Source organism: Monopterus albus, unplaced genomic scaffold (assembly GCF_001952655.1).
Source record: "Monopterus albus unplaced genomic scaffold, M_albus_1.0 scaffold6.1, whole genome shotgun sequence".
Taxonomy (NCBI): Eukaryota; Metazoa; Chordata; class Actinopteri; order Synbranchiformes; family Synbranchidae; genus Monopterus; species Monopterus albus.
The window spans coordinates 3,801,075-3,810,396 of record NW_018127886.1 but is presented as its reverse complement, the minus strand read 5'-3'; the positions used below and the strand labels follow the sequence as shown (position 1 = coordinate 3,810,396).

At 40.2% G+C, this 9,322-nt stretch overlaps 1 protein-coding gene across 1 annotated transcript in view; it reads right to left on the bottom strand.

The window, feature by feature from the left end:
- gpr61 (G protein-coupled receptor 61) overlaps positions 1-1,642 on the bottom strand; it is a 5,763-nt gene extending 4,121 nt beyond the window's left edge. Inside the window, exon 1 of the mRNA XM_020619381.1 lies at positions 1,541-1,642. The gene's annotated coding sequence lies outside the window, so the exon portion shown is untranslated. The remainder of the gene's footprint in view (positions 1-1,540) is intronic.
- Positions 1,643-9,322: the final 7,680 nt, after the last annotated feature.

Sequence of the window (9,322 nt, the reverse complement as noted above, 5' to 3'; positions counted from 1 at the left end):
TTCCCTACAATGCCTGTGTTTCCCCCAGCAGATGGTAGATCACTGCATCATTCATCAGGAATCTCTGTGTAAGTCTGTATTGCAGCTAAATCATGTTGTGAATCCAGTCGTAAGACTTGTTAACTTTATAGAGCAAGGGGACTTCAGCACCATCATGCTCATTGCATTCCTGGAGGAAACCGATGCGGATCACCAGGACTTACATTACCACTCTTGTGTCCACTGGTTAAGTTTGGGTAAAGTGTTTCAACGAGTGTTAGAGCTCAAAGAGGAGATTAGGGCATTGTTGGAGTTAATGGGGAAATCCGACGAATTTCCTGAGCTGAGCGACAAGAACTGGCTTTGTGACTTTGCATTTGCTGTGGACATTTTTTCACACATGAATGAGCTGACCGTGAAGCTACAGGGGAAAGATCAGTTTGTGCACGACATGTACACAAATGTGAGAGCCTCCAAATCCAAGCTGACTTTATTCTCCAGACAAATTTCAAACAAATCTTTTGCCCATTTTCCCACACTAGCTATGCAGAAAGAGGCCACCCAAAACGTGAAGAAATACAACAAATCACTACACGACCTGCACGGAGATTTCTGCCATTGGTTCTCTGATTTAAAAAAAAAATTGTATAATAATCCTTGCATATTCATGATTTGCTACCTGTTAAAGGCCAAAACCTTTTATATAGTGGCTTTTATATGTCATTTATATTAGTTCACACAAACACTCCATCCTTCTGCTCCTGACCCGGCCCCTCTAACAAATTTTAGAACCCATTGTGGCCCGTGAGTCAAAAAGTCAAAACCACCCCTGATCTAGCAACAACTATGGAGCAGCCCTCTGGAGATCCTTACTCTGCTCAGCATTGATTCCTTTATTGCTCTCTGGTGTTGGGGGTCACTTTGGCGCTCTAAGGACAACCAATTTGTGCTGTAAAGAAAACCACAACTTCTTAAGTGAAGTGGTTTAGCATCTCAAAAGGTCTTTTAATACACAGAAAATCCCATTAAATAATATCCAAACTGGGAAAATGTGCTTGGTACCTGGAAAAACTGACAAAGCCAAATTATTTAAATTCTAAGAAGAAAGACATAGGGACTTTGTTACTCATTTCCAGCACAGCCTCCTACTGGATTTAGTCAAATCAGCGAAATGGTACAATTTCTGGTCAAACTCCACCTTAGAAGTTTTATTCACACTAAGCTAAAATACATGGTTATGGAATCATATGACAATCATTCAAGCTGCACACTGGAAACCATGAGACCTTATCATATGCACATGACACAGTGTGAGCAGACAACTAGACCGGTCAAGTTTCCCTTTAATTACACTTTCAATCATCAGTAGCAACATGTACATAAATGACAGCTAGGACTTTAAATTAGCAAACATGAGAGGAGGCATCTGTTTCCACAAATTCTGTCCTTTTACCTTTTAATGGGAGGGGTGCTAAGACGGAAGAAGACACTGCCTCACTGCCCACATACTCTGCCAACAGGTATGAGTGGAGATATGTGTAATGATAAATCAGTGACATACCTCTGTCTGGAGACGGCTGCTTCCTCCTGTGCAGTTTCACAGTCCGCTGATGGAAAGTCGACCTGTTTCACTCTCTCCCACACACAAACACACACTGACAAACCACATCTCCCACACACAAACACACACTGACAAATCACATACACATGCACACACACACACCTACACACACCCCAACATCACAGAGAGAGAGGAGAAGGGGAGAGGAGACTGGCTCATGCACCTCCTCCTCACCTGGCCCCTTTCATCTTGACCACCCCCCTCCCCATCCCTTCAAACACACAACACACACCTCCCTCCCTTCAGCTCTTCTCGCCAGGTTTTCAGTCCAGGTGGGGGAGGCAGAGCAGGAGCAGAAGGGAGAGATCGAACAAAAAATAGAAAGAGGAGAGGGGTTTCGTCTTCCAGCCTGTGGTGCACAAAGGGTGGACACACTCTCCCCCACATCACACACTTTCATACACACATGTACTGGCTCCGGCACATACACAGGGCAAATGCAGAGCCCTGCAGAGTAGACAGGCAGTACCCATCCTCCTCTGCTTTCCACTGGGTCTTAGTGCCTCGCAGACTCTGGGCTCCACATGAACAGGTGGCTCTGCTTCCCACCCATCCGGCTCATCTCACTGCAGGTCACATCACGTAACCAAACAATTTCAACCAAACATTTCACAAGTTTGCTGTCTCATGCTCAGCTCGCCAAGATCGCCCTCGACGCATAATCTGCCAAAAGCCCTTTCACGAGGCTGGATTATTTACTTATGGGGAGGGAAAGAATCTCAGTGGTTAATGTTAATAAACTGAGATTAACATTTACAGAAGCCCAGCCCACACAACATAAATGTTACTTTTACTAAGCTGTTTCCTGCCTTGAGGAATGAATTTGCTTCCCAAAGGATCCAGTGGACTATGGAATGTTTGTTGATTTCTACAATGTCTTAACCCTATTTGGGGATTTGTTTTTATTAGTGCTCCACTAGTTTTTATTTAAATAGCTAGTCTCATTGAAATAAAGATGCCTTTTTCAAGAAACAACAAGAAACAACAAATGTGGTGTCATATACAATTTACAAAGAATACAAATGATGTCAAGAGTAGAATTTTAATCATTAGTCGATTAATTGATTAACTGACAGAAATGTTACTGTAGTTACTTAAGCAAAAGTAGCAAATGTTAAGGTTTTATATTATATTGCATTGAACAGCTTTGGGTTTTGGACATGTCCTAGAAAGACAAGAAGAGAGAGCGTGACAAAGTTGGTGATGAAGCCAGGTAAACATGCTAAGGCCCAATTTACTCTGGTGTCATCTTCTTCTTTGTCCACTGGCTTTGGTAGCAAACCAGACAAGCAGCAAGCAGAGAGAAATGTCACAGACAAAACAAGGCTGACTATTACCTTGGTTTTAAATACCTTATTTTTGGCTGGGGGATATTTCATAGACTAAATGATTAATAAAAAAATAATCAACATATTAACCGATAACAAAATTGATCATAAAATTTGGATCAAGAGACAAGATATGAAGTAGTTTATGAACTATTACAGTAGAACTTTAGTGAGATGATGAAGAAAGATGATCATTTGCAGCAAAGCATAAGTTTTAAGTTATATATCTTTAGCTTTGGGGTTTCAGCTCATAGTTATTGCTTCCTCAGGCTCATATCCTCAGTTGTTTTTTTCTATGAATCATAGTGTTAACTGAGATGATTTATTAACAGTGTTTTGGATACAGGATGTGACAGTTTAATTTACAGCATAAAGGTGGCTACTGTGTCTGACAACTCGATTCCTTTTTTCATATTACTTTATTTACTTTTTGTGTGTGATGTTCTGAAAATGGTTTATTTCCCCCCATGGATTTGCATGAACTGACAAACCATCAGTCTGTGACATTTCTGTTTCATGCAGCGTATTTCCTGAAGGATCCATTCATCAGTGTAGCTGCAGCTCCACAAACTGATTAGCTCTTGTGTCATCACTGTACTGATAAATCAGTAGGTTAACTGAAAATGTGCTCATTTATTAGTTGAATTACAAATTTATATCTACAGGGGTTACTTGACAAGATCCTGCTTTGGGCTTGGGTGGGTTTTGAAGCAGGGACAGTTAGATGCTGCAGTGCTGCTGTTGCTGAAAAGCTGTAAAGCTGTGGCAGCTCATGTGATCTGTGGGAAGAGAAAGAGACAGTATCTGATATTCATGCTTCCTTGAAATGTGTTACAGGAGTAAGCAAAGTAACTGAGGCACAAAATAATAAATAATGTCCTCTGAGTTTATATCTATATTTAACCAAGCTGTGATGATAGTGATACTACTGCGGCATGACAGAAACTGGATACAGAAGAGTCTTTGTTTGTGTTTGGTGCCGCTCACTTTTCCAAGTGTGTGTGTTCTGTGTGTGTCCTGTGATTATGTTCATGTCTGAGGTGTTGAATAATGACAGAAATAGCAGATACTTGCTCATGCAAGCAGCACCAACCACAGGGGAGGGGAAAATAACGGGTTTCATGGCAACCACAAATTCAGCCCCTTCTGCTTGCCTTGGCCCCCACCTCCTGCATCCCCTGAAAGCCCACTCCCACCTTTACCTCCACACCCCTAAGATCAACCCACAAGGGATCAAAAAAAAGAGCATCAAACTCTAGGGCACAAACACACATACCCTCACACACACTGTATGCACATTACCAGCTGTTTGGAGAAGTGTTCTTGTGCTTTTCGACCGTGTTGGGTCAGTGATTTTCCTCAGGCTCATGTTTCCTTATTTAACTGAACACAGGTGGGCTGATTCATGCTCAGTTACAGCTGTTGGTCTAAAATTGTTTTCCAGTGTGAGCTCAGATCCCATCAGTAGGGGGAGTGCTCACATTTAACAAGCAACTGTACCCCCTGAAATCCCAGAAAATATCCTCCTATTTGTCACATCAACATTCACAAAGCCCACTGATTCATGCTCATGAAGCATACATTTGAATCATTGTAGTGTTTATTGCACAATTTGACTTGATTTATTTTTTCCATGCTTATTCAAATACAATCACTGCAGGCAAAAGGCCTAGAACACTAGAAAGGAAGGAAAATTTATTCAGCATTTAATATGAATATGGTCTAAGACAAAGGGTGGAAAAAAGAGCGATAAGAATTGTGCATAAGCTGGGATACAGGGATCACACCAATGGAGCTTTCATACAGTCTAAATTGTTAAAATGTTTTGATTTAGTGGGATATAAGACTGCAGTGTTTATGTATAAAGTCAGGAAAAATTTATTACCTGGTGGAATTCAAAAACTATTTGATGAAAGGGAAGGGGGATACAATCTAAGGGGTCAGTTAAATTATAAAATTCATGCTATACGTACAACCAAAAAAAGATTCTGTATTTCGATAAGAATATGTATCCATGTAGTAATACTGCTTGCAAACCAATGATGATAAGATGATGTTAGGGGGTAGGACTAGATAAGTCTAACTTCTTCCTACTCTGTTCAAGCATGTACTAGGTATAAGTAAATTGAAAATATTTTTGTGGATATGTCTGGAATTACGTGTGATTACACACTGACTATTGTTACATGTTTGAAAGAATAAATAAATCAAAATAAATCAAATCAAATCAAAGGGTGGAAAGCAAGATGGAGCTGAGAAAATGTTTGGCTACATTTGTCAGTACAATTTACTTAAGCAATTTGACACTGGGTGCAGTTTAGCGGTGTACACACACTCATACGGGCACCAAAACGCACTGCTCTAGCAAGAAGAGACCATGTTTGGGCTGACATCAAACATCCAGGGATAACTTGATCTCTAAATATCCTTTTGCATTATTGCATATGCTGCTAAGCTGAACTGATTCACTCAGGGCTACACTGCTCCCATTAGTGACTTACCAGGTAGGACCAGGAAGAAAGCAGGCACATTAATATTAAAAGCCACTTAATGGCAACATGATTGTCATATATTTCTTATCATTATTAAATAATTTATTATTTAGAGACTTACATCATCCTCTGTGATGCCTAGCAGTCAGTACATTTGTAAAGCATGTGGGTAGCCAGTATTTCACCATAGTTAAATCAGTTTAGTTTTTCCTCCCACGGTACCCCAGAGAACAACATCCACCTGGAAGGTCACATCTGTCACGCTCCTGCCCCTCTTGCTTCCTGTCATGCTTTTATTTTCACATTACTTCCTGTTTTGTTTCACCTCAGTTTTGGCCCTTTTATTTAATCATCATTAGTTCACCTGCTCCTTATTGTTTGCACCTGTTTTTTACTTCTATTTAGGCAGCGCCCTCCCACCAGGACACTGCCAGATTGTTCTAGACCCCAGCTCTGACTCTCCAGCATTTATACCTTGCCTGACTCTCTGTTTCTGACCTTGGATTACTGTTTTTTGACCACTGTGTTTTGTCTATGCCCACACAGATTCTGTTCGCCTGCTGTGTACCGACCTTCTGATTTTGTCCCCCTTGACCTCGAGTTTGGATCCCCTGGCTATACCTGTTTACCGCGCCGACCCTGGACTGTCTTATTGACCTGATTGATATCCTGGACTTTGTGTTAGTTGTTTTGCTTACAACAAGTAAAGAACTTGTCGCTACCTCGGTTCGTCTGGTTTTCTAATTGAGTTCACCACAACCTCTGTTTGGCATCTGTACACGCCAAACCTGACAACATCGGCCTGATTACTAACACCCCATCATGATCTCAGCAGATGGGGGAGGGTGCACACACTTATCTAAGTTGATAAAACCCTCAGAGAAATACTGAGCATCCTCACGTTTAATTATGCTAAATTTATTCAATTAGCTGCAAGGATTATGGAGAAGAGTGGTGACCTCAAAGAGTCTCTCAGAGTCTGATTGAATCTGCTGAGATAGAGAGAAAGAATGACAAAAAATGTTGATCATGCTCCACTAACTCACTCAGAGTTATTAGAGCATGTAGATCCTGTCTGATTCTGCCTGCTTTTAAACATTTATTTGGCAGGAGCAAGCGAGCAGCACTTCACCATTTTAGACACATTAAACACCCAATAACACATTTTTATTTAAACGGATAGATATTTTACAGCAAAGATTTGAACTTGATGAGTTTTAAACTCATATCAACTTTTTTTTTTTTTTTTAAGCAGACCTAAAAAATACAGATCACAGATAAAGTTTGGCATTGCTGGCTGAGGGCCCTGGGACAACCTGCCTTCTGTGGGCAGCCAGACACTACACTGACCGGTGACTGCGACTGGTTTGTGCTGTTTGATTTCCCAGAGTCATGCACTGGAGTCCAAATAGACACAATTAACACTCTCTGTTGGCTCCAGGTTGTCATCTTCTGCACACACTGAGTCACTGATGAGTGCCAACGCTCTGAGCTGCTGTCTGCCTGGGGACACATAATAACACGGAACCTCAGGAAACGGAGCCAAGACTGTAATAGAAATAAAGAACTGACGATAGCATGGCTTCTACCAGGCATTTGAGTCTGAGTTCTTAATGCTGATTCACCAGTGTCTTATTGGTTGTTTTTTCTCACTGTATTTGAATTTATGTTCATTTTATGCTCATTTTAATTTCTTAATTACTGACTGGAAAAATCCAACACAACGCCTCAAACCCACAGATGCTTGATGACTCTTTTCAGTGTCACACTTTTATTGTGAGAACATTATGACTCCCCTTCAAGTTACTCTTCTTTATTCACTTACTGAGTGTGAGTAATTTAATGTCATTCGACTGATTCATTTCTTAATTTCTTATTGCAGTAAAAATGTGTCTTTCCAGTGAAGCCCCCTGCCGAGTGCCTTATAATATGTGTAAAAACACAGATTTTCATTTTGATATCAGCTTATAAGTAAAAGTAAAAGTCATCCCTTGGTGCCTCCAAAAACACTCTGGAGCTCTGGCTTTCCAGAGGTGACAGTGTCCATGAAGAAGAGCATTCAATTGTGTTTGTAGCATCTGCTGGTGGTGCAGTGAGGTAATATGTCCTTAGCTGAGTCACACATGGCCTGCAGGGGCTTTGCTGCTTCACTCTGCTGCAAGATACAACCTTCTTCTGTTAAAAGGACACACAGCTCAGAACCACACTAATGGACCAAGTGGAAGCAAAATACAGGAAGGGGATGCAGCTTTCAACTTTACATAAACTGTTTCTGTTATTTTGACACAGCTTTGACAAAAATATATACTACTCTTCAGTCTGTAAGGACTAATCCTTCAAATAAACCTGCCAACATTTTAAAAAACCTCCACAGTTTTCGTACAATATAAAACAAAATCCTGAATCCTGAACAGTGTGAGGCCATTAAAGTATCTGAACTGTTATCATTCCAGGTTTTGAATATCTTTCTAAAGCCCTATAAACTGATCTCACGCAGTTAAATTCTTTATGAGTGTTTTTGAAACCTGAACAGAAACCAATCAAAACTAAATGTTAAAAGTTGTGTTTGACACCAGGAGAAGTATGTTTATTTGTTTTCACCCTGAGATGATGAGAAGAATAATATAACTCTCATTTTTGTCAGATAAATATAAAACTATAGCCAGAAGCTGGTAGGCTTAGCTTAGCACAAAGATATAGAAAACCTGGGAGTCTGATTCTATACAAAGGCATCAGAAATCAGCACTTCTAACAATCATTAATTAAAGCTACAATATCTGCTCCTTTTTACAAATATTTTTGTTGTAGAAATCTACTCCAAAACTTGTTTTAATGTGGAGAGGTGCTGTCAAAGCCTCCTGTGACCCAGACTCATTGAACAGCACCGGCAGCAGTGCAGAGATATTGGCTTCTAAAAGGTTTTGAATGGGACTGACCTCTCTGACTAATTAGAGATTTTCAACTATTTCTGCTTGATCAGTAAGTTTTGTTGCATTCTCATTTACTGTAATTTCATAACAACAAATATCTGAAGAGCTGAGCAGAGCGTGGGGGAGCGTAGCAGATTGTAGTAGAGCACAGTGGAGCAGGGAGAGGGAGCGCTGGGTGGAGCAGAGTGGATTGATTTGGTGTTTCACACTAGTGCTACGTTAAGTTACATACTGTAGCTTTAATATGTTGTTAAATCTGCATAAAAACAAAGTTTGAAAAAGTTGTGGTTACTTTCCTTCAAAGTTTATTCATAGGGTATCACATTCCTCTCTCTCTCTCAGTTTGGAGCAGAACATTAACATTCATTTAAAATGTTATTAACACTTCATACAGTATCAAAGTTTCTGTGTTTGCCTCTTTGTTGTAGCTGCCCCTTTGTGCGAGACAGCAACACTTGCATATAATACAAATGACAAAGTCAAAGGATGTTCTACAGGTAGAGTATAATTTTCATGGAAACTAATCAGTGGAATAATTCAATTAATCAGTGGTTGACCAGTCATCATGCAAAGCTGAGGCCATCATGTCCCCTCCCTGCCTGCGTCACCCATCAGAACCAGAATCAGCTTTAATTGCCAGGTATGTTGAGCATATAAGGAATTTGTCCCTTCTCTACTGATAAGATGGTATATTTGTATTTATATTCTGGACCCTCTTATCCTTTTTTTCACATCAGTAAGCTTGAACTCAGCAGTATTAGATGTTGTAATATCCACCATAATTATAAGCACTCAAAGTCACTGGGTGCATTTCCTCTCAGTGAGCATCTGCTCTAAATGACAGCACAGCTAAGCCCACATGTATCTTTATTTAGCCCACCTTCCAGTTTTTGGTTGATCCATTTAGATATTATGGGTGTGGGTGTATAATATGTAGCTTTTTATTTTTTTATGAAGAGAATTATTCTGTCT